The sequence below is a fragment of the Rana temporaria genome, chromosome 5 (genome assembly GCF_905171775.1).
Source record: "Rana temporaria chromosome 5, aRanTem1.1, whole genome shotgun sequence".
Lineage (NCBI taxonomy): Eukaryota > Metazoa > Chordata > Amphibia > Anura > Ranidae > Rana > Rana temporaria.
In genome coordinates this window covers 33,771,392-33,799,246 of record NC_053493.1, presented here as the reverse complement: position 1 = coordinate 33,799,246, position 27,855 = coordinate 33,771,392, and the positions used below count along the sequence as shown (strand labels likewise).

The window sequence follows — 27,855 nt, the reverse complement described above, 5'->3', positions numbered from 1 at the left end:
AACGCCTGATGGCGCTCCCTGCATGTTGGGCCTCTCTATGTGGCCACGCCGTGTAAAAGTCGCACACATGGGGTATCGCCATACTCGGGAGGAATAGCAGAATGTGTTTTGGGGTGTAATTCGTGGTAAGCATATGCTGTGTGTGAGAAATAACCTGCGAATATGACAAACAAGTTTTTTTGTTTGTTTTTTTACAGAATTTTCTGTCGTTTTTCTTTTATAGCGCAAAAAATAAAAACCGCAGAGGTGATCAAATACCACCAAAAGAAAGCTCTATTTGTGTGAAAAAAAGGACAAAAATTTCAAATGGGTACAATGTTGTATGACTGAGTTATTGTCATTCAAATTGTGAGAGCACCGAAAGCTGAAAATTGGTCTGGTTAGGAAGGGGGTTTAAGTGCCCAGTGGTCAAGAGGTTAAGCTGTAAAAAAGGCTAAAAAAAAGTGGCTGTAAAAACGTCCATGGAAATGAAGCCTAATAATTTGAGTGCTACACATTTTTAGTATACACATTAGTCTTGAGGAATATGCGATATGCTTTTTGTTGTTGGCTAGCTCTAAAAACAGGTTCTTTGTTGGTGTTGGGTACCTTCACAGGGAAATATTGTATACATCATTACTATGACTCATAAAATTATTGCTTTTACTTTGCATCCATCAAAAGACAACGCCCGGTTGGAAAAAAAGAAAAGCAACTTAAAATCAGATTGGCTGCAGCATACTAGAATTTTTTTTTCTAGATCTTGGCAATCAGTTGCAAGACTGTTTATTCATGCTTATTTGCGCATTTGCATACAGCGTTGTCCGACGTTTTTGTACTTCGACGTTTTTTATTTTAGCCAATAGGAAAAATTATCATCTTTTCATCACTTGTTGCTATGTTGGTAGATTTTTTTAATCTTCTGCCTGGGTGAGAAGTTCTATTGATTAAAGCGACGAAATGCCCGTAGCAAACGCTCGTTGTCGCGCTAGTCGCTTGAATCGAGCGTTTCCATTACTTTCTATGGGAAATGGAAACGCTCAAATACGCCCAAACCACCCGATATGCGCGACAAAAAAGGGTCCGGAACTTGTTTGAGATTCAGTCGTTCGGCGTCAGGCGTATCGGCGTGCAGATGTGAACCATCTCCATAGGGTATAATGTATTTTTTTCCCCCTCTAGCGTATTTGAGCGTCGCGCTTCAGGCGACAAAACGCTCAGGTGTGAATGCAGCCTTACTGCATACACAGACTGATTGCACGGTTGTGGGTTTAACACTTTAAAATCAGATTGGTTTCTATGCACAGCTACACCAGATTTTGCACTATCCAGTTATAGCAATTTAACCACAGTGTAACAGTCCAAGTTAGTTAGTTTAGAAAAAAAAAAGTTAAAGAGGAAGTAAACCCTCTGAAAGTTTTCCCCCCAAAAAAAATCCCTGCAAGAGAAAGGCATAATGAGCTAGTATGCATAGCATACTAGCTTATTATGAATTACTTACCTAAGATCAAAGCCCCCACAGCGACCCTCGTTCCTCTCCTCCGCCGCTGCCATGATACCCAGGGTGACTTCTGGGTATTGCTGCTCCAGCGCTGTGACTGGCCGGAGCAGTGATGATATCACTCCCGCGCATGCGCATGGGAGCCGTCAGGGACGGCACGGTTCTATTCATTAACGGCATGCTCAGTGCGCCTGCGCCATTGTCTACCCTCCAGTCTCCTCTATGGAGCGGCGGGAGTCGACACCCGCCGACATCCAATCTGCAAAAAACAGATGGGTGGGGATCCGTTCCCCATCTGTCTGGTGGATCGGATCGTATGGCAGTCGGGTGTAAAAACGGACAGACTGAGTACATCCGACTGCCCATAGGGGAGAGCAGATTGCGTCTGTGTGCGCTTTGCATAAGCAGAGCAGACATGGACCAGCCATCCTCCTGCTCCGTGGGGGATCAGCAGGCAGATTACCAGCTGATCAGGTGGACTCCAACAGGGCCTGTCCCATGTGTAAGAGGCCTATTCCTCACCTTTACCAACAACAATAAGCCATTTCCCACTTCTGTAATGGTGGGGGGGTACAGAAGAGAGCAGGTTCGCTTTATCGTCACCTCCGCATACTTATGGCAGGTCTCATATAATGCGATGACCACCAGTGTTGCTCATCTTACTTTAACCGCTTAACGCCCGCCGCACGCCTATATACGTCCACAGAATGGCACGTACAGGCAGATGGGTATATATATATATATATATATATATATATATATATATATATATATATATATATATATATATATATATATATATATATATATATATATATATATATATATATATATATATATATATATATATATATACGTCCCTGCCTTCAAGCGGGTCGGGGGTCCGATCGGGACCCCCTCCGCTGCGTGCGGCTTACCTCCGGGAGCGATCCGACTCGAGGGGACGGCTGTTCGTTTCTGTCCGCCCCCTCGTGATCGCTCCCAGCCAATCCTGTGAGCCCCCGCTGTGTCACTTCCTCTGCCTGTAAAATGTAAACATAGGCAGAGGAAGTGATACAGCTCTCATCTCGGCGGTATTTTCAAACCGCCGAGATGAGAGAAGAGTCACAGTAAGTCGCACCTAACACTACACTGACACCAGTACACATAGGCACATTTAACCCCTTCCGATCAACCCCCCCCCCCCCCCCCCCCCCCCCTGTCACAGTTACACCCACTACATTCACAGGAGTCTGTGCGGTGAAGCTTAAAGGGGTGGTTCCCCCTTAAAACACATTTCTAACAATACATTTGGAAGACTGCTTACACTGCGGGTAGGCTTTTTTCGTACATACCTCGATATCGCCGTTTCATCCCTCGGCTTCCGGGTATGAGTCTTCTGGCGGTGGGCGTTCCTAGTTGATTGACGTTCCTCCGACCGACGCATACTTGACGTCACGACTTTCCGAAAGAAGCCGAACGTCGCTGCGCAGGCGCCGTATAGAGCCGACTCTATACGGCGCCTGCGCAATGACGTTCAGCTTCTATCGGAAAGTCGTGACGCGCAGTATGCGCCGGTCGGAGGAACGTCAATCAACTAGGTCCAGCAAAACTCATACCCGGAACCCGAGGGATGAAACGGCGATATCGAGGGATGTACGGAAAAAAAAAAAGCCAGCCTACCCGCAGTGTAAGCAGTCTTCCGAATGTATTGTTAGAAATGTGTTTTAGGGGGAACCTCCACTTTAAGCACCTAGGTGCAGGAAGAGGGAAGATTAAAGGGGTGGTTCCCCCTAAAACACATTTCTAACAATAAATTCGTAAGACCCGTTACACTGCGGGTAGGCTGGCTTTTTTTTTTTTTTTTTTTAGTACATACCTCGATCTCGGCGTTTCGTCCCTTGTCAGTGGGCGTTCCTAGTTGATTGACGTTCCTCGGACGGGCGCATACGTGACGTCACGACTTTCCGAAAGAAGCCGAACGTCGCTGCGCATGCGCCGTATAGAGCCGACTCTATACTGCGCCTGCGCAATGACGTTCGGCTTCTGTCGGAAAGTCGTGACGTCACGTATGCGCCCGTCCGAGGAACGTCAATCAACTAGGAACGCCCACCGCCAAGGGACGAGAAGGCGAGATCTCGGTATGTACGAAAAAAAAAAAAAAAAAGCCAGCCTACCCGCAGTGTAACGGGTCTTACGAATCTATTGTTAGAAATGTGTTTTAGGGGGAACCACCGCTTTAACTATTCTGCCTAGCAACAACACTTTGAAGGCATCTAAAAAAAAAAAAAAGAAAAATTCTTAAAGGACTAATGAAATTTTTTCAAAACTACTGGTGTAATGTTATATTTATGGGTGGAACTCCACTTTAAGTAGCTACTGAAGCAGGACAGCGCAGGCAGCGAAAAGATGACTTCAGAAGATTACCAAGAACAAAGCATGCATTAATAATACAAGTGTTGCCCGGGCCGCAGTAAATGTATCATCCGCCAGTCACCTTACTCTTCCAGAGCGGGCCCGCCCCTCTGCTGCTCGGCCCCGGTTATAAATTGCCAGAGCTGGCAGCCTGTGTTTTAACCAATGCAATCATAGCCAGCAGACCATCAATCATGTGCAGCAAACAGTGACGAGGTCCTGATGAGTCACGGTGCACCCATGGCCTGCATTAAAATAACTTACATGGTTTTAGTCTCAATTCAGATATTTGGCTGCAGAAATTTACTGCATCTTTTATCGCATTCTGCAACGAGACGATTTATTTCTGTGTGTGCGCCTTAAAGTGGATGTAAACCCCAATTTATTTTTTGCTGTCACAATGTACAGTATAAGATTTCCTATCATCTGTGCCCAGTCTTGCCACACAAAGTTAATCCAGCTCGGAGCAATCCTCCTTTATTGTTCAGTGAAATAAAACAGACTTACAGAGAAAAACATTAGTCCGTTCCGCCCCCTGGCTGTGAGTGACAGGTTATTTACATATCTCATGCACTAGCCTGGAGACAGGCATTATTTTTGAATTCCCACCCCCACTCCTTTTCTGAAGTCATGTGGTTACTTTTCTGGATTATGACTGGAGGTTAGTGATCATAACAGAATTTAGTGTAAGGAATACACAGAAAAAAAATGCATTTTGACAAGGGGAGTGTAGAGGTGGGCAGGGAGTCTACTGACATCATGACTCCACCCACAGAGCTCCAGACAACAGATCCACCCACAGAATCTGCAGTTTTTCAGTTCTTATAACAGACAGAGGGGAGACATTTGACAGGTGAGGATACATGCAGGAGGCATCTATATCCTTATAGATCAGCACTATGGCAGTAGTTCAGAAAGAATGAGAGTGGCTTTACATCCACTACTTCAGCCCCTGGAGGATTTGGCTGCCAAATGACCGGGCCGCTTTTTGCGATTCGGCACTGCGTCGCTTTAACTGACAATTGCGCGGTCGTGCAACGTGGCTCCCAAACAAAATTTACTTCCTTTTTTGCTCACAAATAGAGATTTCTTCTGGTGGTATTTGATCACCTCTGCGGTTTTTATTTGTTGCACTATAAACAAAAATAGAGCGACAATAATAAAAAAAAAAGCTATATTTTTTACTATAATAAATATCCCCCCCAAAAAACAAAATTATATATATTTTTATTTTTTTTTGGGGGGGGAATATTTATTATAGTAAAAAATATAGCTTTTTCCTCAGTTTAGGCCGATACTTTTTTTTCAACATATTTTTGGTTAAAATATTATATATATATATATATATATATATATATATATATATATATATATATATATATATATATATATATATATATATATATATATATATATATATATATATATATATATATATATATATATATATATATATATATATATTTGGCAATAAGCATTTGATTGGTTTGCGCATTTTTACTAATCGTTTTTTTTGTTACTAGTAATGGCGGCGATAAGCGTTTATCGTGACTGCGACATTATGGTGGGCACATTGGACACTTTTGACGCTATTTTGGGACCATTCACGTTTATACAGCGATCAGTGCTATAAAAATGCACCGATTACTATATAAAATGTGACTGGCAGTGAAGGGGTTAACCACTAGGGGGTGAGGAAGGGGTTAAGCGTGTCCTAGGGATGTGTTCTAACTGTATGGGGGCGGGGCCTACTGTGACACGACACTGATCGCTGCTCCCGATAAGAGGGAGCAGACGATCAGTGGCCTGTCACTAGGCAGAACAGGGAGATGTTGGGTTTACACTGGCCTCTCCCAGTTCTGCCACTCTGTGACCCGATCATGGGACACAGGCGGACATAGAGTCTGCAGGTCCCGCGGGCACCATCACAGAGCTCGAAGCAGGGGCGCACACGCAGTGAAATTTTTCTGGGAGATCTACTGTATTATTGTTTGGGGGGGGGGTCTATTTTTGCTGGTGGGGATCCTTTGTTGCTAGGAGGTCAATCATTGCTGGGAGTGATCTACTGTGGAGGGAGGGGTCTATTGCTGACCCTGTTGAAGGGGTGATGCTGCCTGCTGGGAGATCTACTATATTGCTAGATCTGTTGTTGCTGGGGAATCGATTGTTGTTAGGGGGGGGGGGTAGTTTAGTGTTGCTGACTGCAGAGGACCATGCTCAGAGGTGGCTAGGGGGCAGAAACAATGGGGTACTCAGAAGGGGGGAGTACCTGATCCCATTCTCTAAGCAGGGATCAACAAATCCCGGGCGCCAGGTCGCCATGGCGACTAGAAATAGTGCCCTGGCGACTTGGCTTGGAAGGTGGGCAAAAAAAAAAAAATGTTTTTTTTTTTTTGTTTGTTTGTGAGCTGGTGCCATCTGGTGGTGAGCCGTTGGTATTACACGTTATTACTACCAGATGTGAGCTGGCGCCATCTGGTGGTGGCCGTTGGTATTACAAGTTAAGCATTACAAGTTAAACAGCAATTCTAATGTCATTTTTCACTATTTTCACTGCCATCTTCTTCCCTCTAATTAGAACCCCCAAATATTATATATATTTTTTATCCTAACACCCTAGAGAATAAAATGGCGATCGTTGCAATACTTTCTGTCACGCCGTATTTGCGCAGCGGTCTTACAAGCGCACTTTTTTGGGAAAAAAATTACACTTTTTTTAATTAAAAAACAAGACAACAGTAAAGTTATCCCCATTTTTTTAATATTATGAAAGATAATGTTACGCCGAGTAAATTCATACCAAACATGTCACGCTTCAAAATTGCGTTTGAACACCGTTTACATATGCGGGCGCTGCTCACATATGTGTTCGCTTCTGCACGCAAGCTCGTCGAGACGTGGCGCGTTTTCTGGCTCCTAACTTTTTTAGCTGGCTCCTAGATTCCAAGCAAATTTGTCAACCCCTGCTCTAAGAATAAAAGCCGTAGTTCTTCCCATTGAATCCCTGCAAATGTGGTACATGGATGAAAGCTGCGCTATAAGAAGGGATCCAGCCAGCAATGCCATGGGTGACAATGTCCATGCAGACTGAGCAGACACCAGGACATTGTGTCCTTCTAGTCGGAGTGGAGAGACAGGTAAACATGTTGTGAAGTTTCCGTATCATAGAGCAGACAGGAGCGTTCTCTGGAGCTTGGAGAATATACACACACACACACACACACACACACACACACACACACACTTGCCCATCCAGCCAAATGACACAACCGGAGCGCTGACAGCAAGAAGATTCAGGTCACGGCACAATACAAAGCCCGGATCTCTGAACCCGGATCCATCAGACAATGCACGGGCTGTACCTAGCCAGCGGACCGTTTTAGGGTGACACTTGTTCTCAGCTTTCTAAACACAACAGGTTCTCTTCCCGCGTGGTAATCATTAGGCTTCCAAGAACAAAGGTTTACATGAATGTTCTAGGAAATGGGAGGATGCAAAGTGTCAGGGTATGGGAACCATAAAAAAAAACACTTAAAGGGGAACTTAGGCCCCATGCACACGAGAAGCAAATGCAAACACATCTAAACACACGTTTTCAGCAGCAAAAAACGGCGTTTAAAACGCCAGTTTTTGCCGCGAATTTTGCGGCGTTTTACAGCGTTTGCGTCTATCAGCGTTTATACCACATAAATTGTAGACCCTCCCAAAGCTCTGAAAGCATATATTTTTAAACTATTTCTGCCATTTTCATCAGAGAGCAGCAGCAGAGAGAGTATATATATATATTTGTATGTATATACACATAATATAGATAGATAGATAGATAGATAGATAGATATATCAAACTATCTATCTATCTATCAATCAAACTATCAATCAAACTATCAATCTATCTATCAATCAAACTATCAATCAAACTATCAATCAAACTATCTATCTATCTATCAAACTATCTATCTATCTATCAAACTATCTATCTATCTATCAAACTATCTATCTATCTATCAAACTATCTATCTATCTATCAAACTATCTATCTATCTATCTATCAAACTATCTATCTATCTATCAAACTATCTATCTATCTATCAAACTATCTATCTATCTATCAAACTATCTATCTATCTATCAAACTATCTATCTATCTATCAAACTATCTATCTATCTATCAAACTATCTATCTATCTATCAAACTATCTATCTATCTATCTATCAAACTATCTATCTATCTATCAAACTATCTATCTATCTATCAAACTATCTATCTATCTATCAAACTATCTATCTATCTATCTATCTATCTATCTATAAACAATTTTAAATAATTTTTTTAAGCTTCTTAAATATTTCCTTATTTTCTGCTGTAAAAAAAAGGGTACCGTTAAAAAAAACGCTTATAAATGCAAACGCGGCTAAACGCGGGTGCCGCGTTTAGCGTCTGAAACGTGAAAACTTTGCGTCTGAACCCATTTTTTGCTTCTGAAAAAACGAGCATAAACGCAACTGCCAAAAAACGTGACTGTGTGCATGGACACATAGGATAACATTGAATGTGTTCAGGGGCAGATGAAAAAGCTGTCCAAATGCCTCTGAACACGTGTTTAGCAGCGTCTCGTGTGCATGGGGCCTAAATGATCTCAGTCAACATGAACTATTTTTAATCCTTATGCTGCCATCATTAGTAAATAGATAGGAAGGGAGATTATATTTACTGGTTTTAAATTGGTAAATTTCAGGTAATGCATATCAAACTAATACAATTGTCTAATAGGGAGAATGATTACCCATCAAAATCAACCAATGAGAACATTTAAAACAGGAAGGGGCCCTGAGAGTAGGACTTTACGTCTACACCCCCCCCCCCCCCCTAAATAGAATAATTCCCAGACTACAGATAACTAGTCTGGGGGTGAAGACCAGGGAGAAAAAGAAAAGGGGCAAGTGGCTCCATGTACACGGGACGCTTTTACAACTGCTCCTAAAATGATTAAACTTGACAGATAGTAAGCCACGCTCAAAACATACATTTTGCTGCGTTTACATGTCGCGTTTAGCAACGTTTTGCGTTTAGAAGCGTTTAAAAAAAAAAGAGAACGGTGTAAAAATAAATAAAAAAAAAGTAAAAGTAAAAAAAATTATATATATATATATATATATATATATATATATATATATATATATATATATATATATATATATATATATATATATATATATATACATATACATATACATATACACACTGTATAATTTTAAACGGGCCCTGTCCCGACGAGCTCGTGTGCAGAAGTGAATGCTTACGTGAGCAGCGCCCACATATGAAAACGTTGTTCAAACCACACATAAGTATCGCCGCGATCGTTAGAGCGAGAGCAATAATTCTATCCTTAGACCTCCTCCATAACTCAAAACATGCAACCTGTAGAATTTTTTGGACACGTCCCCTATGGAGATTTTTAAGGGTGAAAGTTTGTCGCCATTCCACTAGTGGGCGCAATTTTGAAGCGTGACACGTTGGGTATCAATTGACTCGGCATAATATTATTTTGCACAATATAAAAAAATATTGGGCTACCTTTACTGTTGTTTTATTTTTTATATTCAAAAAAAGTGTATTTTTTCCCCCAAAAAGTGCACTTGTAAGACCGCTGTGCAAATACTACGGTGTGACATAAAGTATTGCAACAACCGCCATTTTATTCTCTAGGGCGTTAGAATTTTTTTTATAATGTTTGGGGGTTCCAAGTAATTTTCTAGCAAAAAACAAAACTGTTGTTAACTTGTAAAGAACAAGTGTCAGAAAGAGTCTCGGTCCTTAAAGAGAAGATCCACCTGACTTTTTTTTTTTAAAAGCCAGCAGCTTCAAAATACTGCAGCTGCTGACTTTTAATAAATGGAAACTTACCTGTCCAGCACGCCCGCAATGTCGGCAGCCGAGGCCAAGCAATTGCTCGTCTCTCGGCTGCCCCCGCCGCCATCCTCGTGAGGGAATCAGGAAGTGAAGGGTTACGGCTTCACTGCCCGGTTCCCTACTGTGCATGTGCGAGCCGCGCCACCACTGGTCCCCGCTGTCTCCTGGGACCTGTGTGTTTCCCAGAAGACAGCGATGGGTGATGCGAAGGGGCGGGACTCCCGCAGGAGTCTTTATCCGCAAGTTGGTGCAAATACCATGTATTATACAGGTATCTGCACCCCCCCTCCCGCCTGAAAGGTGCCAAATGCGACACCGGGGGGGGGTTCCGAAAAGCGGAGATTCACTTTTTGTGTGGACCTCTGCTGTAAGAGGTTAAAGCAGATTAAACAACACAGTGTTTGTGCTGTGTAATCTGCCCCTCTCTAAATTATATAAAATTTTTTTTAAAAAAAACCTCCCTGAACCGGCTACTTCCTGTATCCCCTCTCTTTACTGACCACGAAAATCAGGGCTGCTGAGCCCTGACCACTGTGGTCAGAGTATGTCCCTGCGTCATACACTGCTGTCCTCTGCTAAATTGTCATTGCCAGCCCCTCTATTAGAGGCTGGCATAGCACACTAAGAACGGTTGTTTTTTAACCACTTCCATACCCGGCCAATTTTGGCACTTCTCTCCTACATGCATAAATCATAATTTTTTTGTTAGAAAATTACTCAGAACCCCCAAACACTATATATGTTTTTTTAGCAGACACCCTAGGGAATAAAATGCCGGCCATTGCAACTTTTTATCTCGCACAGTATTTGCGCAATCATTTTTCAAACGCCTTTTTTTGGGGAAAAAAACAGTTTTGTGAATTAAAAAAATAACAAAACAGTAAAGTGTATAATGTGAAAGATGAAGTTACGCCGAGTAAATAGATACCCAACATGTCACGCTTTAAAATTGCGCACACTCATGGAATGGCGCCAAACGGCATAGACTCATAAAAATTGGTTCACAAACACTTTTTTTTTTAACAGAAAGAGGTTTTTATTAACAAAACAGCATTACAAGATATGCATTATTCGACAATCAGATTTGCATAGAAACAATGACAGTCAGAAGCAAGTGATTTCAGCATTTGCAGATCATAAACAAAGGCAATCCAGAGAGGAAAAAGGGAAAATAATACAAGTATAATAAGCAACGAGATGCTAGTCCATAGCCCTCCCTCCCCAGTCCCCCCCGACCGTAAGCCACCAGTCGCAGACCAACCGGAGTATTCCTTGGAGTACACACGGGCAAAAGACCGTCGCCCCCGCACCAAGTCCCTAGATTACCCCCAGACCGTGTGAGGACCCCAGCAGCCGATCAAAGTGGGCAGCGCCCCGAGAGAGAAGGGGGGGCAAAGGCCCCCAATCCGGGCGGGGGGGGAATCCATCTTAGTCCCCCACCCCCCCGGCCCCCCATCCCGGTGCATCCACCCAGGCCGACCAGACCTTATCGTACTTAGCAGGGCACTGCCTACTCTCATACGTGAGTTTGTAAAGGGGCAAAGCCGAGTCCACCGCCTTCCTCCAGGATCCAAGGGTGGGAGGTCCTACCGACTTCCACCGTAGCAATATCTCCCTCCTAGCATAGAACAGTGAGAACGTGATACATAGCTTAGTGTACCTGTCTCCCTCGACCTCACCCAAATGACTCAGAAGGAGCACCAAGGGGTCCAACGGCACTCTGGTCCCTCCTATGTCGCTAAGCCTCTCTGCTACCCCCGCCCAATACGGCCGAAGCTTCGGGCAGTCCCACACCATGTGCCAGAATGTCCCCACCTCGACCCCAGTTCACAAACACTTTAATCAGCTCAAACGGTATCAGGGGGGACTTCCACGACTTAGCCATCATGATGTGGGGCCGCCAAAAAGAGAAAGGAGGTAACATTTCTACACTCAAGGAGCTTCTAAAATTGGATTGCCCAGTAGGGCCTCTTGTGGATTATTTTTAAGGTTCGTGCCCATTAATGAGTAGAGAAAAATTGTATACCCACATCTAGAGCTGCACGATTAATCGTCAAGAATCGTTATTGCGATCTTTTTCCCCATTGCGATTCTTGACACAGGGTTTCACGATCTTTGACATGAAAAGAATTTCCTCTCTGCTCTCAGCCAAAAGTCAAAGTCTGGGCAGCCTGCCAAGTTTTGAAAACATTCTTTATCAGTGGAAAGTTAAGTCTAAACATTGAATCACATTGACTTCTGTATGTAAATTTGGAACGTTTAACCACTTAAAGCGGAGTTCCGGCCACAATTTCACTTTTTAAATATAAATACCCCTGTAATACACAAGCTTAATGTATTCTAGTAAAGTTAGTCTGTAAACTAAGGTCCGTTTTGTTAGGTTGTTACAGCATTTAGACACTTTATAAAATAGAAATTGACTGGGGCCATCTTAAGTGTGGGCATCATGAAGCCAGACTGTATGGCTGGATTTCAGCCTTGCAGATCTCGCACATGCTCAGTGCTGCACAAGCAGTGTAATAGGTTTCAGATCAGGTTTCAGCACCTGTACTGTCCAAGTCACATGATTCTTTGAGACTGGGGAGTGCACAGACTCCTGGAAAGTTACACCCACTACATTCCCAGGAGTCTGCGTGGTGTAGGTTAGGAAGCTTAAGCACCTAGGTGCAGGAAGAGGGAAGATTAACTATTCTGCCTAGCAACAACACTTTGAAGGCATCTAAAAAAAAAAAAAAAAAAAATTCTTAAAGGACTAATGACATTTTTTTAAAACTACTGATGTAATGTTATATTTATGGGTGGAACTCCACTTTAAACACCAAACCTTTTTCTGACAGCTCTTTTCAAGTTAAAATCATTATTTTTTTTGCTCGAAAATTACTTCAGAACCCCCAGAAACATTATATAATTTTTTAGTAGAGACCATAGAGAATAAAATGACGGTTGTTGCAATATTTTATGTTGCACTGTATTTGCGCAGCAGTCTTTTTAAATGCAATTTTTTGGGAAAAAATTACTTTAATGAATTAAAAAAAAAAAAATAGCCAGTAAAGTTAGCCCATTTATTTTTTGTATAAATGTAAAAGATTTTACGCCGTGAAAATCGTGATCTTCATTCTAAGCAAAAAAATCGTGATTCTCATTTTGGCAAGAATCGTGCAGCTCTACCCACATCCAAAATCTACGGACTTTAAGCCACTCCTACCAAATATGAAGGATTGAACCATCTTGGGAGGAATGAACCTCTAAAGCAGTGTGGAGAGGCTGGCGGGAAGTAGGAGGCCAGTCTTATTGGCTTTCTCAGATAAGCACACCCTCCTGCCTGAGCCAAGGGCAGATGCATTCTAGGAAGTAAATGCTATATGGGAGTATCTTACTAAAAATGGGCAGGGCTAGAAACGCTGGGGGGGGGTATGCTCTTGCCAACCCCTTCCTGCCTAGCCACAGTGTCCCTATAACAGGGTCTTTATGCCTGGGGGCAGAAAGGACTGCCCGACCACATAACCACTGGCCGTCACATTGGTCATATGATCAAGAGCTGGTCCCGCTGGCTCCTGATCATTACCAGAGTACTGGAAGCGGTCTACGACAACTCAGTCACTATGCTGGGAGCACGCCCTAAGCACAGAAACCATGGCCACCCATGATGCATATGCGCTTTATGTGGGTGTGAAAGCCCTTCCTCTGTGCTGCTGAAAATATGCGTTACATGGGGTGGCAAAAGGTAAAACTATAACAAAACGCAAAACCCTTTTTTAGCCTTGGACGGAGATAAATTAGATACAGGGCTCGTCAAATCCCGGTCGCCATGGCGACTAGAAATGGGGTCCTGGCGACTTGGCTTGGAAGGGGGGCATCTGGTGGCCGTTGGTATTACAAGTTATTACCACCAGATGTGTAAGCTGGCGTCATCTGGTGGTGGCCGTTGGTATTACAAGTTAAGCATTACAAGTTAAACAGCAATTCTAATGTCATTTTTCACTATTTTCACTGCCATCTCCTTCCCTCTAATTAGAACCCCCAAACATTATATATATTTTTTATCCTAACACCCTAGAGAATAAAATGGCGATCATTGCAATACTTTCTGTCACGCCATATTTGCGCAGCGGTCTTACAAGCGCACTTTTTTGGGAACAAATTACACTTTTTTTTAATTAAAAAAATAAGACAACAGTAAAGTTATCCCCATTTTTTTTTAATATTATGAAAGATAATGTTACGCCGAGTAAATTCATACCCAACACGTCACGCTTCAAAATTGCTTCTGCTTGTGGAATGCAGACAAACTTTTACCCTTTAAAATCTCCATAGGCGACGTTTAAAAAATTCTACAGGTTGCATGTTTTGAGTTACAGAGGAGGTCTAGAGCTAGAATTATTGCTCTCGCTCTACCAATCGCGGCGATACCTCACATGTGTGGTTTGAACACCATTTACATATGCGGGCGCTGCTCACGTATGTGTTCGCTTCTGCGCGCAAGCTCGTCGGGACGGGGCGCGTTTTCTGGCTCCTAACTTTTTTAGCTGGCTCCTAGATTCCAAGCAAATTTGTCAAACCCTGAATTAGAACACCTGTCAGGGAGATTCAACCTCTCCATTTGTCCTGGTGATCATCACTGAAAGTGAACGGAAATCCCAAATTTTGAGTAGCCACCAGAACATAAGTAGAGGGGAATTTTTTCCTGGTAACCCTTCTGACTACCCGGATTCCCCTCACTTTGGAGAGATTGTCTCTCACTTCCTGTTTTGGCTAAGAGACAGGAAGTGAACGGAAATCTCCCCAATGGGACACAGATGGCACACAAAAACAGACTGGGGTTATAACCCTCCCTCACTTTATCCAAAAATGAGAAAAAAATAATAATAAAAATAATAATAATAAGTTTAGCCTTTAGTTGCACTTTATTAGCAACACCTTTACAATATTTCACAATAGCTGTGACCAAATCAGAAAGAAATACCGTTGTTTCAGAGATAAGGAAATAGCGGGTAAATAAGACCAATCTCATGTGTGTCGGGATTGAGGAGCTTTCCTCAGGGCTGCCGGCACCCCAGCAATCATGGACATTGTGCAGCTGAGTATCATTGGCTGCTGGGACGCCGATAGGCCCGAGGCCACCGGTATCCTGACAACCAATGAAGCTTGGCTCACTGCGCCCTTAGAGGGGTAGTAAAGGTTCGTCTTTTATTTTCTAAATTGGTTCCTTTATACTAGTGCATTGTTGGTTTCACTTACCTTTTCTTTCGATTTCCCTTCTAAATGATTTTTTTTCTGTGTTTCTCACTTCCTGTTTCTCCTCAGTAAGCTTCCCCCCCATCATCCGAGCGGTGGAAAGTCATTTAGAACAGCTTACTGAACACCTTACTGAGGAGGAACAGGAAGTGAGAAATTCAGACAAAGAAAAAAAAAAACACTTAGAAGGGAAATTGAAGGAAAAGGTAAGTGAACCAACAATGCACAAGCTTTAACCACTTGCCGCCCGCCAATGACAAATTGACGTCGGCAAAGTGGTTGTAGAATCCTGACTGGACGTCAAATGACGTCCTCGGGGGCGCACATCGCGGCGATCATTGTTGCAGGGTGTCAGTCTGACACCCCGCAACACCAATCTCGGTAAAGAGTCTCTCACGGAGACTCTTTACCACGTGATCTGCCGTGTCCAATCACGATGTAAACAGGAAGAGCCGATGATGGCTCTTCCTCACTCGCGTCTGACAGACGCGAGTAGAGGAGAGCCGATCGGCGGCTCTCCTGACAGGGGGGGTTCGCGCTGATTGTTTATCAGCACAGCCCCCCCTCGGATCGCCACACTGGACCACCAGGGATGCCCACCCTGGATCACCAGGGAAGGGCAACAACAAAAAACAAAGTTAAAAAAAAAAAAAAAGGAAGTAAAAAAAAAAAAAAAAAAAAACACAACCATTAAAAAATAAAAAGATGCCAATCAGTGCCCACAAATGGGCACTGACTGGCAACATAGGAAAAATAAGTGCCGCCCCACAGTGTCCATCAGTGCCACCCCACAGTGTCCATCAGTGCCAACCCACAGTGTCCATCAGTGCCAACCCACAGTGTCCATCCATGCCCAGTGCCCACCTATCAGTGCCCATCTGTGCCACCCATAAGTATCCATCAGTGCCACCCATAAGTGCCACCCATGAGTGCCCAGTGCCGCCTATGTGCCCATCAGTGCTGCCCATGAGTGCCGCCTATGTGCCCATCAGTGCCGCATACCAGCGCCGCCAATCAGTGCCACCTTATCTGTGCCCGTCAGTACTACCTCATCGATGTCCATCAGTGCTGCCATATCAGTGCCCGTAATTGAAAGAGAAAACTTACTTATTTACAAAAAAAATTAACAGAAAAAAATAAAAACGTAATTTTTTTTCAAAATTTTCAGTCTTTTTTTTAGTTGTTGCACAAAAAAAAAAAAAAAAAAAAAAAAACAAATCGCAGAGGTGATCAAATACCACCAAAAGAAAGCTCTATTTGTGGGGAAAAAAGGACGCCAATTTGGTTTGGGTACAGTGTAGCATGACCGCGCAATTGCCATTCAAAGTGCGACAGTGCTGAAAGCTGAAAATTGGCTTGGGCGGGAAGGTGCGTAAGTGCCCTGTATGGAAGTGGTTAAGGAACCTATTTAGAATATTAAAAAAATTAACCTTTACAACCCCTTTAAACCCTGTGCACAATGTTTACTGCCATGTACAGGAAATTGTTGCTTTTACTGACATTTGTCATATGTGGTGCAGTCTTGTAAAGAGCGTCTGCGCATTCTTCACAAATGCCAAGATATGAAAACAGGAAGCCAATCCCAGTGGCCACACAGTCCTGAGACTGCCGCTGGGCTCCGCCATCTTGGATGTGATATAAGCAGTCTCAGCAGACTTGGAGCCGTCACTTAAAGTGTCACTAAACCCACATCATAAAAAAACTATCAATAAATTATGTATTACATGCAGTCACCATGAGATTTGTTTTCTCCATTGTGCAAAAAGCATGGCTTTTTTGGAGAGATTATCTCTCACTTCCTGTTATGGCTAAGAGACAGGAAGTGAAGGGAAATCTCCCCAATGGGACATGAGCCCCCTGCTGCTCTCCATCTCCCCCTTCTGTTCATATCCCAAATTCAGCTAAGGAATTGGCAGAGCAGTGTTGGCAGCTCTGCACATGCTCAGTTTTCAGTGAGTTTCCATGCTGAGCATTTCCTCCCCATCACATCCGACAGCCCATGTGACTATAGAGTCACACATGTCAGCGTATACACAGTGGTAAATAAATACCAGCTAATTGTATAGATTTCAATAAAGCAGCTGAAAGCCGCAGGAGAGAGAGGAGGAGAAGCGGCCGTCAGCTGCTTTATTGAAATCTATGTATTTTTTTTTTGTTTAAAGAGGTTGTAAAGGTAAAAGATTTTTCACCTTAACCACTTAAGGACCGGACCAATATGCTGCTAAATGACCCAAGGGGTTTTTACAATTCGGCACTGCGTCGCTTTAACAGACAATTGCGCGGTCGTGCGACGTGGCTCCCAAACAAAATTGGCGTCCTTTTTCCCCCACAAATAGAGCTTTCTTTTGGTGGTATTTGATCACCTCTGCGTTTTTTATTTTTTGCGCTATAAACAAAAATAGAGCGACAACTTTGAAAAAAATGCAATATTTTTTACTTTTTGCCATTATAAATATCCCCCAAAAACATATATAAAAAATATGTTCAGTTTAGGCCGATACGTATTCTTCTACCTATTTTTGGTAAAAAAAAAAAAAATCTCAATAAGCGTTTATCGATTGATTTGCGCAAAATTTATAGCGTTTACAAAATAGGGGATAGTTTTATTTTTTTATTTTTTTACTACCAATGGCGGCGATCAGCGATTTTTTTCGTGACTGCGACGTTATGGCGGACACTTCGGACAATTTTGACACATTTTTGGGACCATTGTCATTTTCACAGCAAAAAATGCATTTAAATTGCATTGTTTATTGTGAAAATGACAGTTGCAGTTTGGGAGTTAACCACAGGGGGCGCTGTAGGATTTAGTGTTCACCTAGTGTGTGTTTACAACTGTAGGGGGGTGTGGCTGTAGGACTGACGTCATCGATCGTGTCTTCCTATAAAAGGGATCACTCGATCGATGCAGCCGCCACAGTGAAGCACGGGGAAGCCGTGTTTACATACGGCTCTCCCCGTTCTTCAGTTCCGGGGAGCGATCGCGAGGGGGCGGCTAGAAACGAATAGCCGCGCCGTCGTCCCGGATCGCTCACCGCGGGAATCCGACCGCCGCATGTAGCGGGGGGGGGGGGGTCCCGATCGGACCCCCGACCCACGTCTAGGCAGGGACGTACAGGTACGCCAATGTGCCTGTACGTGCCATTCTGCCGACGTACATATACATGCGGCGGTCTGGAAGTGGTTAATGCATTCTATGCATAGAATACTGGCCTCCCCAGCCCCCCCGTTTACTTACCTGACCCCTCGAAAGTCCCACGCCGTGAACGCGCTGGAATCTTGGCCGGCTTCCCGGCTCATTCATTGGTCGATTAAAGCAGCGCAGCCATTGGCTCTCGCTGCTGTCAATCACAACCAATGACGCGGTGCACCGGGGGGCGTGGCAGAGTGGTACAGTCGGCGGCTATGGCCGTCGGCTGTATCACGGGAGCGTGCCCACAAGGACTCCACACCATGCGAGCTCTGGGTTTGCCAACCAGCCATCCCAGAGCAGGAGGTGGCGGGCCACATAAAGGGCCCCCCCCGGGACATGTGGCTCGCAGGCCAGCGGTTGGGCACCCCTGCCTTATAGCTAGGATAACAGAAATTGATTTTGGGAATATCCGATTGATTGCCTTCAGGGGATCAGGAATTATTTATTTTCCCCCAGAAGGCACAAATTGGCCCACGCTTTAGGTTTTAATTTTGCCTTTCTCTGAATCAGTGGTCTCCAAACTGCAGCCCTTTGCTTGGCTTTATTTGTCCTTTGGGAAACTATTCCCCCTCACCGACACCACAGTGGGCCACTATTCCCCCTCACCGACACCACAGTGGGCCACTATTCCCCCTCACCGACACCACAGTGGGCCACTATTCCCCCTCACCGACACCACAGTGGGCCACTATTCCCCCTCACCGACACCACAGTGGGCCACTATTCCCCCTCACCGACACCACAGTGGGCCACTATTCCCCCTCACCGACACCACAGTGGGCCACTATTCCCCCTCACCGACACCACAGTGGGCCACTATTCCCCCTCACCGACACCACAGTGGGCCACTATTCCCCCTCACCGACACCACAGTGGGCCACTATTCCCCCTCACCGACACCACAGTGGGCCACTATTCCCCCTCACCGACACCACAGTGGGCCACTATTCCCCCTCACCGACACCACAGTGGGCCACTATTCCCCCTCACCGACACCACAGTGGGCCACTATTCCCCCTCACCGACACCGCAGTGGGCCACTATTCCCCCTCACCGACACCGCAGTGGGCCACTATTCCCCCTCACCGACACCGCAGTGGGCCACTATTCCCCCTCACCGACACCGCAGTGGGCCACTATTCCCCCTCACCGACACCACAGTGGGCCACTATTCCCCCTCACCGACACCGCAGTGGGCCACTATTCCCCCTCACCGACACCACAGTGGGCCACTATTCCCCCTCACCGACACCACAGTGGGCCACTATTTCCCCTCACCGACACCACAGTGGGCCACTATTCCTTCCACTGACACCAAAAATGGGGGGGGGGGGGGAAGATAGTATTCTTCCAAACAAACATCAGTGATGGGGAAATATTTCTCCTTTATGGACCACAGGGGCACTATGTAATTTGTTTTTCTCCCACCAACTCTGAGGCATGTTTTTATTTACACTACGCCGCCTTAAGTCAGAGAGGCAAGTACTGTATTCACAAAGTACTTGCCTCCTAACTTACGGCGGCGTAGCGTAAATGGGGCCGGCGTAAGCGCGCCCAATTCAAATTACGATGAGGGGGCGTGTTTTATGTTAATGGGGGGTGACCTGACATAATTGACGTTTTTTTACGAACGGCGCATGCGCTGTCCGTGTACATATCCCAGTGTGCATTCCGCCAAAGTACGCCGCAAGGACGTATTGGTTTCGACGTGAACGTAAATTACGTCCAGCCCTATTCACGGACGACTTACGCAAACGACGTAAAATTTTAAAATTTCGACGCGGGAACGACGGCCATACTTAACATTGGACTAGGCCAGCTATTTGATGGAATAACTTTACGCCGGAAAACGCCTTATGTAAACGGCGTATCTTTACTGCGACGGGCGCACGTACGTTTGTGAATCGGCGTATCTAGGCATCTACATATTCTAAGCCGAACTCAACGGAAGCGCCACCTAGCGGCCAGCCTAAATATTGCACCCTAAGATACGACGGCGCAGGCTGTCGTATCTTAGCTAGGTTTAAGTGTATCTCAGTTTGAGAATACACTTAAACTTAGGACGGCGCAGATTCAGAGTTACGTCGGCGTATCAACTGATACGCCGGCGTAACTCTCTCTGAATCTGGCAATAAGACTGGGATGCCATTAAAGTTCATGTGCGAGTAAAGGCATGCGTCCCAATACTTTTGACAATATAGTAGTTAGTAACTCTTCCAGCGATACAATGGGGTTGATTTACTAAACCCGCAGAGTGCAAAATCAGGTGCAGCTCTGCATAGAAACCAACCAGCTTCCAGGATTTATTGTCAAAGCTTAATTGAACAAGCTGAACTTAGAAGCCGATTGGCTGCCATGTACAGCTGCACCAGATCCAGTTTTAGTAAATCTCCGCCATTGTCGCAGACATTTACTACAGACAATTCTAATCTCCCTTCATCATGAATACCAAGACAGGGAGACGGCAACACACAGCTGCAGGCTCAGCCCGATGAGATAGAATGACCATTGTTACCCCCCCCCCCCCCCCCCCGGGAAGATCGCCGTGTTCAGCAACGAGAACCAATGAGAGTCTCACAATAACAAATCACATGACACCAAAAATAAAGGGAAATGTCTCCAGCTTGGTGAATGGAGTCTATGGACACTCACTGCAGAGCCTTCCCGGGACCGCCAGATGTAGGGGATACTCGTCAGAGCAGACAGCGGGAATCATATACACTGTGTGATCCCCACTACAATCACTGATCCATCTCAGTGTACAATCACTTGTTACATTGTATCTGTGTGATCCCCACTACAATCAACGATCCATCTCAGTGTACAATCACTTGTTACATTGTATCCGTGTAATCCCCCCCCGCTGCAAAATCACTGATACAATGTAACATGTGATCATCCAGTATGATCCCCCCTACAATCACCGATCCATCTCAGTGTACAATCACTTGTTACATTGTGTCCATGTGATCCCCCCTACAATCATCAATCCATCTCAGTGTACAATCACTTGTTACATTGTATCCATGTGATCCCCCCTACAATCACAGATCCATCTCAGTGTACAATCACTTGTTACATTGTATCCATGTGATCCCCCCTACTATCACCGATCCATCTCAGTGTACAATCACTTGTTACATTGTGTCCATGTGATCCCCCCTACAATCATCAATCCATCTCAGTGTACAATCACTTGTTACATTGTATCCATGTGATTCCCCCTACAATCACCGATCCATCTCAGTGTACAATCACTTGTTACATTGTGTCCATGTGATCCCCCCTACAATCATCAATCCATCTCAGTGTACAATCACTTGTTACATTGTATCCATGTGATCCCCCCTACAATCACAGATCCATCTCAGTGTACAATCACTTGTTACATTGTGTCCATGTGATCCCCCCTACAATCACAGATCCATCTCAGTGTACAATCACTTGTTACATTGTATCCATGTGATCCCCCCTACTATCACAGATCCATCTCAGTGTACAATCACTTGTTACATTGTGTCCATGTGATCCCCCCTACAATCACAGATCCATCTCAGTGTACAATCACTAGTTACATTGTATCCATGTGATCCCCACTACAAGTCCATTATAGCGTACAACTCTTCATGATCACTTTATTATACTGTTTCTGTGTGATCTGTACACTGAGATGGATTGGTGACTTGTAAAGGGGATCACACAGAAACAATCCATCTCAGTGTACATGATCACATGTTACATTGTATCTGTGTGATCCACTATGTAGAATCAACTTGTAGTGGGGATCGCACAGACACAATGTAACAAGTGATAAAACTGTCCTCTACCATGGAGGCTATTCAAGTCATCAGCGTTCAGATCCTCCAAATAATAGATCTCCTCTTATAAACAGTGACTGTCCTTATAATCCACACACTGATCAGCTCCCCAGTACACTGATCAATCACCCCACCAATACTGATCACTGTCCCCCAACTATTCATCGCCTTCCAATACTCATCACTGTCCTATAACCCTCACTAATATAGATCACTGTCCCTCAACTCTGATTGGTCTTCCAAGAATCTGTCAACTGCAAATAATGATCCCAACACTCCAGGCACCGATCGCCCCCAAGTATTAATCCATGTATTGATGAGCCCCAAATATCAACCACTGTCCCCCTAAGGGATTGATCAGCCCTCCCATCCACAAGACTGACTGTCCACCAGGCACTGACCCTTCAATACAAAACAGTCCCTTGAACACTGATAAGCCCCCAATACTAGCCCGAGGCCCCCCCCCCCAGTTATTGATCACTGTCCCCCAGGCACCAATCACCCCCCCAGTTATTGATCACTGTCCCCCAGGCACCAATCACCCCCCCAGTTATTGATCACAGGCACCGATCACACCACCCCCAGTTATTGATCACTGTCCCCCAGGCACCAATCAAACCCTAACTTATTGATCACTGTCCCCCAGGCACCAATCACCCCCCAGTTATTGATCACAGGCACAGATCACACCCCCCCCAGTTATTGATCACTGTCCCCCAGGCACCAATCACACACCCCATTTATTGATCACTGTCCCCCAGGCACCAATCACACCCCCCCCAGTTATTGATCGCAGGCACAGATCACACACCCCTCAGTATTTATCACTATACCCCAGGCACCAATCACACACCCCCAGTTATTGATCACTGTCCCCCAGGCACTAATCACACCACCTCAGTATTGATCACTGTCCCCCTGGCACTGGTCACCCCCCCCAGTATTCAGTATTGATCACTGTCCCCCCAGTATTCAGTATTGATCGCTGTCCCCCTGGCACTGGTCACCCCCCCCAGTATTCAGTATTGATCACTGTCCCCCCAGTATTGATCACTGTCCCCAAGGCACTGATCACACCCCCCCCTGTATTGATCACACCCCCCCCTGTATTGATCACACACCCCCCCCTGTATTGATCACTGCCCCCCTTGCACTGATCACCCCCCCTCTGTATTGATCACCCCCCCCCCCAGTATTGATCACTGCCCCCTTGCACTGATCACACCCCCCCCAGTATTGATCACTGCCCCCTTGCACTGATCACACCCCCCCCCTGTATTGATCACTGCCCCCTTGCACTGATCACACCCCCCCAGGATTGATCACTGCCCCCTTGCACTGATCACACCCCCCCAGTATTGATCACCCCCCCCAGTATTGATCACTGTCCCCCAGGCGCTGATAACAAACCCCCCCCCCCAGTATTGATCACTGTCCCCCCAGTATTGATCACTGCCCCCTTGCACTGATCACACCCCCCCCCCTGTATTGATCACTGCCCCCTTGCACTGATCACACCCCCCCAGGATTGATCACTGCCCCCTTGCACTGATCACACCCCCTGTATTGATCACTGTCCCCCCAGTATTGATCACTGCCCCCCAGGCGCTGATAACAAACCCCCCCCAGTATTGATCACTGTCCCCCCAGTATTGATCACTGCCCCCCAGGCGCTGATAACAAACCCCCCCAGTATTGATGACAGGAAGGAGGTGGCACTCACTATGGTCGGAGTCCATGCAGGGAGTCGGGGTGTCCAGGCATCCTCCTCCTCCGGAGTCCGGCGCTCATCCCTCCCTCTCTCGCACAGCCGGGAGACAGAAGCAGCCACAGGCCCCCGGAACCACTCCAGCGACCCGGAACCCGCTCTGTCCGCTGCTACCGCCCAGCGATCCTCGGCAGCTCCGGGGCTCCGGCAGAAGAAGACGCCGCCCCGCCGCGTCTGACACCGACCCCCTCCCCGCACACCGAGCACCCGACCGCCGACACCGAGACCCAAACCAACCGAGCCACGCCTACCGAGCACACCCCGCCCACATCGCTGACTGTACACAGCAACACTGAGCCAAACTCCGCCCCGTCCACAGAGAGACCCCGCCCTGCGAGCTCTCAGCCAAACACAGGACCACTCCCCGCTCTGTCATGTTCTAACCCCGCCTTCCGCGGCGACAGCACTGTTCTAAGCTCCGCCCAAATCACCTTTAGCCCACCCCTTCGCACACAAGCGTAATGTACCATTCCCCGCCCAGTCAGCCATAACCCCACCCAAATCACACAGCAGGAAAAGTGCAAAGCCTATAACTCCGCCTACTGCAACGACCCTCCCACAGCAAAAGCTCCAGGTTCCGCCCAACTCACTTATCACCCCGCCTATAGCGCTGGGAAAATCATTATTCCCCGCCCATATTTTCCCAACATTTAAAAAAACGACCAGCCTGATTTGCATAACCCGGCCCCTTAATTGTATTGCCACGCCCTTATCCTCAAAAACAAACACAAAAAAGCGGAAGGCTCCGCCTACTAAGCGTTTACTGGTGGGTTTCGCTTTCGTTCGCCTTTCCGCGCCTCCTCGGCGGCTTCCGCGCAGATCCGGATTCTGGAGAGAGTCACGCCCCCTACCTTGTTATGGCCACGCCCAGGGAAGACATGCTGGCGGTGCAGGCAGAGGCTGTGTGCGGAGGGGAGCCGATCGGCTGCTGAGTCTGAGCGGGCAGGTAAGTCACCCCACAGGCTCCACCTACCGGTCCCTTACTGCTGACTCCTCCCCTTCAACAAGAGGGTAACCCTCCCCCCTATAACCTGCTCAACCCCCCCCCTCCCCCCACATCTCATTGGGACCTATCTGACCACACCTCTCATTATCAATCTGACTGTACAATCTCATCACCCACCATACAATCTGATTGTACAATCTCATCACCCACCATACAATCTGACTGTACAATCTCATCACCCACCATACAATCTGATTGTACAATCTCATCACCCACCATACAATCTGACTGTACAATCTCCTCTATCACCCACCATACAATCTGATTGTACAATCTCCTCTATCACCCACCATACAATCTGACTGTACAATCTCATCACCCACCATACAATCTGACTGTACAATCTCCTCTATCACCCACCATACAATCTGACTGTACAATCTCCTCTATCACCCACCATACAATCTGACTGTACAATCTCACCACCCACCATACAATCTGATTGTACAATCTCATCACCCACCATACAATCTGACTGTACAATCTCATCACCCACCATACAATCTGATTGTACAATCTCATCACCCACCATACAATCTGACTGTACAATCTCCTTTATCACCCACCATACAATCTGACTGTACAATCTCCTCACCCACCATACAATCTGATTGTACAATCTCATCACCCACCATACAATCTGACTGTACAATCTCATCACCCACCATACAATCTGACTGTACAATCTCCTCTATCACCCACCATACAATCTGACTGTACAATCTCCTCTATCACCCACCATACAATCTGATTGTACAATCTCCTCTATCACCCACCATACAATCTGATTGTACAATCTCATCACCCACCATACAATCTGATTGTACAATCTCTTCACCCACCATACAATCTGATTGTACAATCTCCTCTATCACCCACCATACAATCTGATTGTACAATCTCCTCTATCACCCACCATACACATTACAATCTGCACATAGATGAGATGAGTCATCCTATTGTAATATAAGGGGCGGTGTACATCGGGATCACACAGGAAGTCGGTGTGTTCCTCTGACATTCCCATGCCGTGCGATTTTTGCTGAACATTCATTTGAATGTCCTGAAATCACATCAGAATCCGGAGAAAGTAACGCATAAGAGATACTGCGGTGCCCTGCGTTTTGGTGGCTGAAAACGCACCCATTTTGTGTCAGATCTGTGGGGGCGCCGTTTAACGCAACTGTCAGTGTCTGCAGGAGGCAACGCGTTTCTGCCTGGGAAACGCAATCCGTGTGAATCGCCCTTGAGGCTAGGTTCACACTGCTGCGAATTTGAGCCGTTGCGATTAGAGGTCGACCGATATGGGTTTTTCTCTGGCCGATGTCGATATTTGGAAATCGGGGCGGCCGATATGTGTTGCCGAATTTTTGCGGCCGATATTTTAGGCCGATTTTTTTTTTCCTTCATCTCAGAAAACCTAGGGTGGCGAGGTGGGGAGGAGGTTATTGTTTAAGGTGGAGAGGTGGGGTGCAGCCTGTCAGTGCCACATCAGTGCCCACTGGTGCAGCCCATCAGTATCCAGTAGTGCCCACCAGTGCAACCTCATCAGTACCCACCAGTGGAGCCTATCAGTGTCCATCAGTTCCACCTCAGTGCCCACCAGTTCTACCTCTCAGTGCCCACCAGTGCAGCCCACCAGTGTCACCTTATTAGTTCCCACTAGTGCAGCCCATCAGTGCCACCTCATCAATGCCCACCAGTGCATTTCACCAGCGCATATCACCTCATCAGTGGAAACCAGGGTATCACCTCATCAGTGGAAACCAGGGTATCACCTCATCAGTGCCAACCAGTGTATCACCTTATCAGTGCCCACCAGTGCCACCTCAGTGCCCACTAGTGCAGCCCATCAGTGCCACCTCATCAATGTCCACCAGTGCATTTCACCAGTGCATATCATCAGTGCCAACCAGGGTATCACCTCATCAGTGCCAACCAGGGTATCACCTCATCAGTGCCAACCAGGGTATCACCTCATCAGTGCCAACCAGGGTATCACCTCATCAGTGCCAACCAGGGTATCACCTCATCAGTGCCCACTAGTGCAGCCCACCAGTGCCCACTAGTGCAGCCCATCAGTGCCACCTCATCAATGCCCGCCAGTGCATTTCACCAGCGCATATCATCAGTGCCAACCAGGGTATCACCTCATCAGTGCCAACCAGGGTATCACCTCATCAGTGCCTCACATCAGTGCCCACTAGTGCAGCCCACCAGTGCCACCTCAGTGCCCACTAGTGCAGCCCATCGGTGCCACCTCATCAATGCCCACCAGTGCATTTCACCAGCGCATATCATCAGTGCCAACCAGGGTATCACCTCATCAGTGCCTCACATCAGTGCCCACCAGTACAGCCCAATGTCATTCACTGCCACCTCATCAATTCCCACTCCAGGCTCCGTTCCATCTCCTGGCCTAGCACAAGAAAGCTCCATTCATTCCCGGCCCTGACGTGCTGCACTACAAACCCCAGAAAGCAGAGCGGGCCGGTAACAGCCATTCGGCGGCCGCCGCTGCCGACTTCCTACACTAAAAAAAAAAAAAAGTCAGCAGATGGCAGCGGGCGGGCGGAAGAATTGCACCCAGCACACCCCTACCTCAGATCCCAGACAATCGGCCTATTTTACATAATAATCGTCCGATATCCTTAAAAAGGCAAAATATAGGCCGACCCATATATCGGTCGACCTCTAGTTGCGATCGCTCAGATTCGCAAGTCATTTAAATAACATTGTTTTGCATTAGTGCCGTTCACGTCAGTGCGGTGCGAATCTAAGCTGCGTGCAAAAAGGGTCCTGTGCGAGTTTGATCCGTGTGCGATGCAAATTCTTCTCCATAGGCTTCAATGTAAATCGTTCTGGAATCGCATTGAAGGTTCACATATGTGCGAATTCCACCACACTACTCTCCACAAAAAACAGGAAGTTAGTACACAGGAAGTTAGTACACAGGAAGTTAGTACACAGGAAGTTAGTACACAGGAAGTTAGTACACAGGAAGTTAGTACACAGGAAGTTAGTACACAGGAAGTTAACACTTTTTTTTT

General features: G+C 46.1%; 2 protein-coding genes across 2 annotated transcripts in view; one reads left to right on the top strand and one right to left on the bottom strand.

The window, feature by feature from the left end:
- Window positions 1–24,027, bottom strand: part of ANKIB1 (ankyrin repeat and IBR domain containing 1) — a 215,858-nt gene extending 191,831 nt beyond the window's left edge. The window contains exon 1 of the mRNA XM_040352348.1: window positions 23,755–24,027. The gene's annotated coding sequence lies outside the window, so the exon portion shown is untranslated. The remainder of the gene's footprint in view (window positions 1–23,754) is intronic.
- A 550-nt stretch (window positions 24,028–24,577) lies between these two features.
- KRIT1 (KRIT1 ankyrin repeat containing) overlaps window positions 24,578–27,855 on the top strand; it is a 74,572-nt gene continuing 71,294 nt past the window's right edge. The window contains exon 1 of the mRNA XM_040352347.1: window positions 24,578–24,745. The gene's annotated coding sequence lies outside the window, so the exon portion shown is untranslated. The remainder of the gene's footprint in view (window positions 24,746–27,855) is intronic.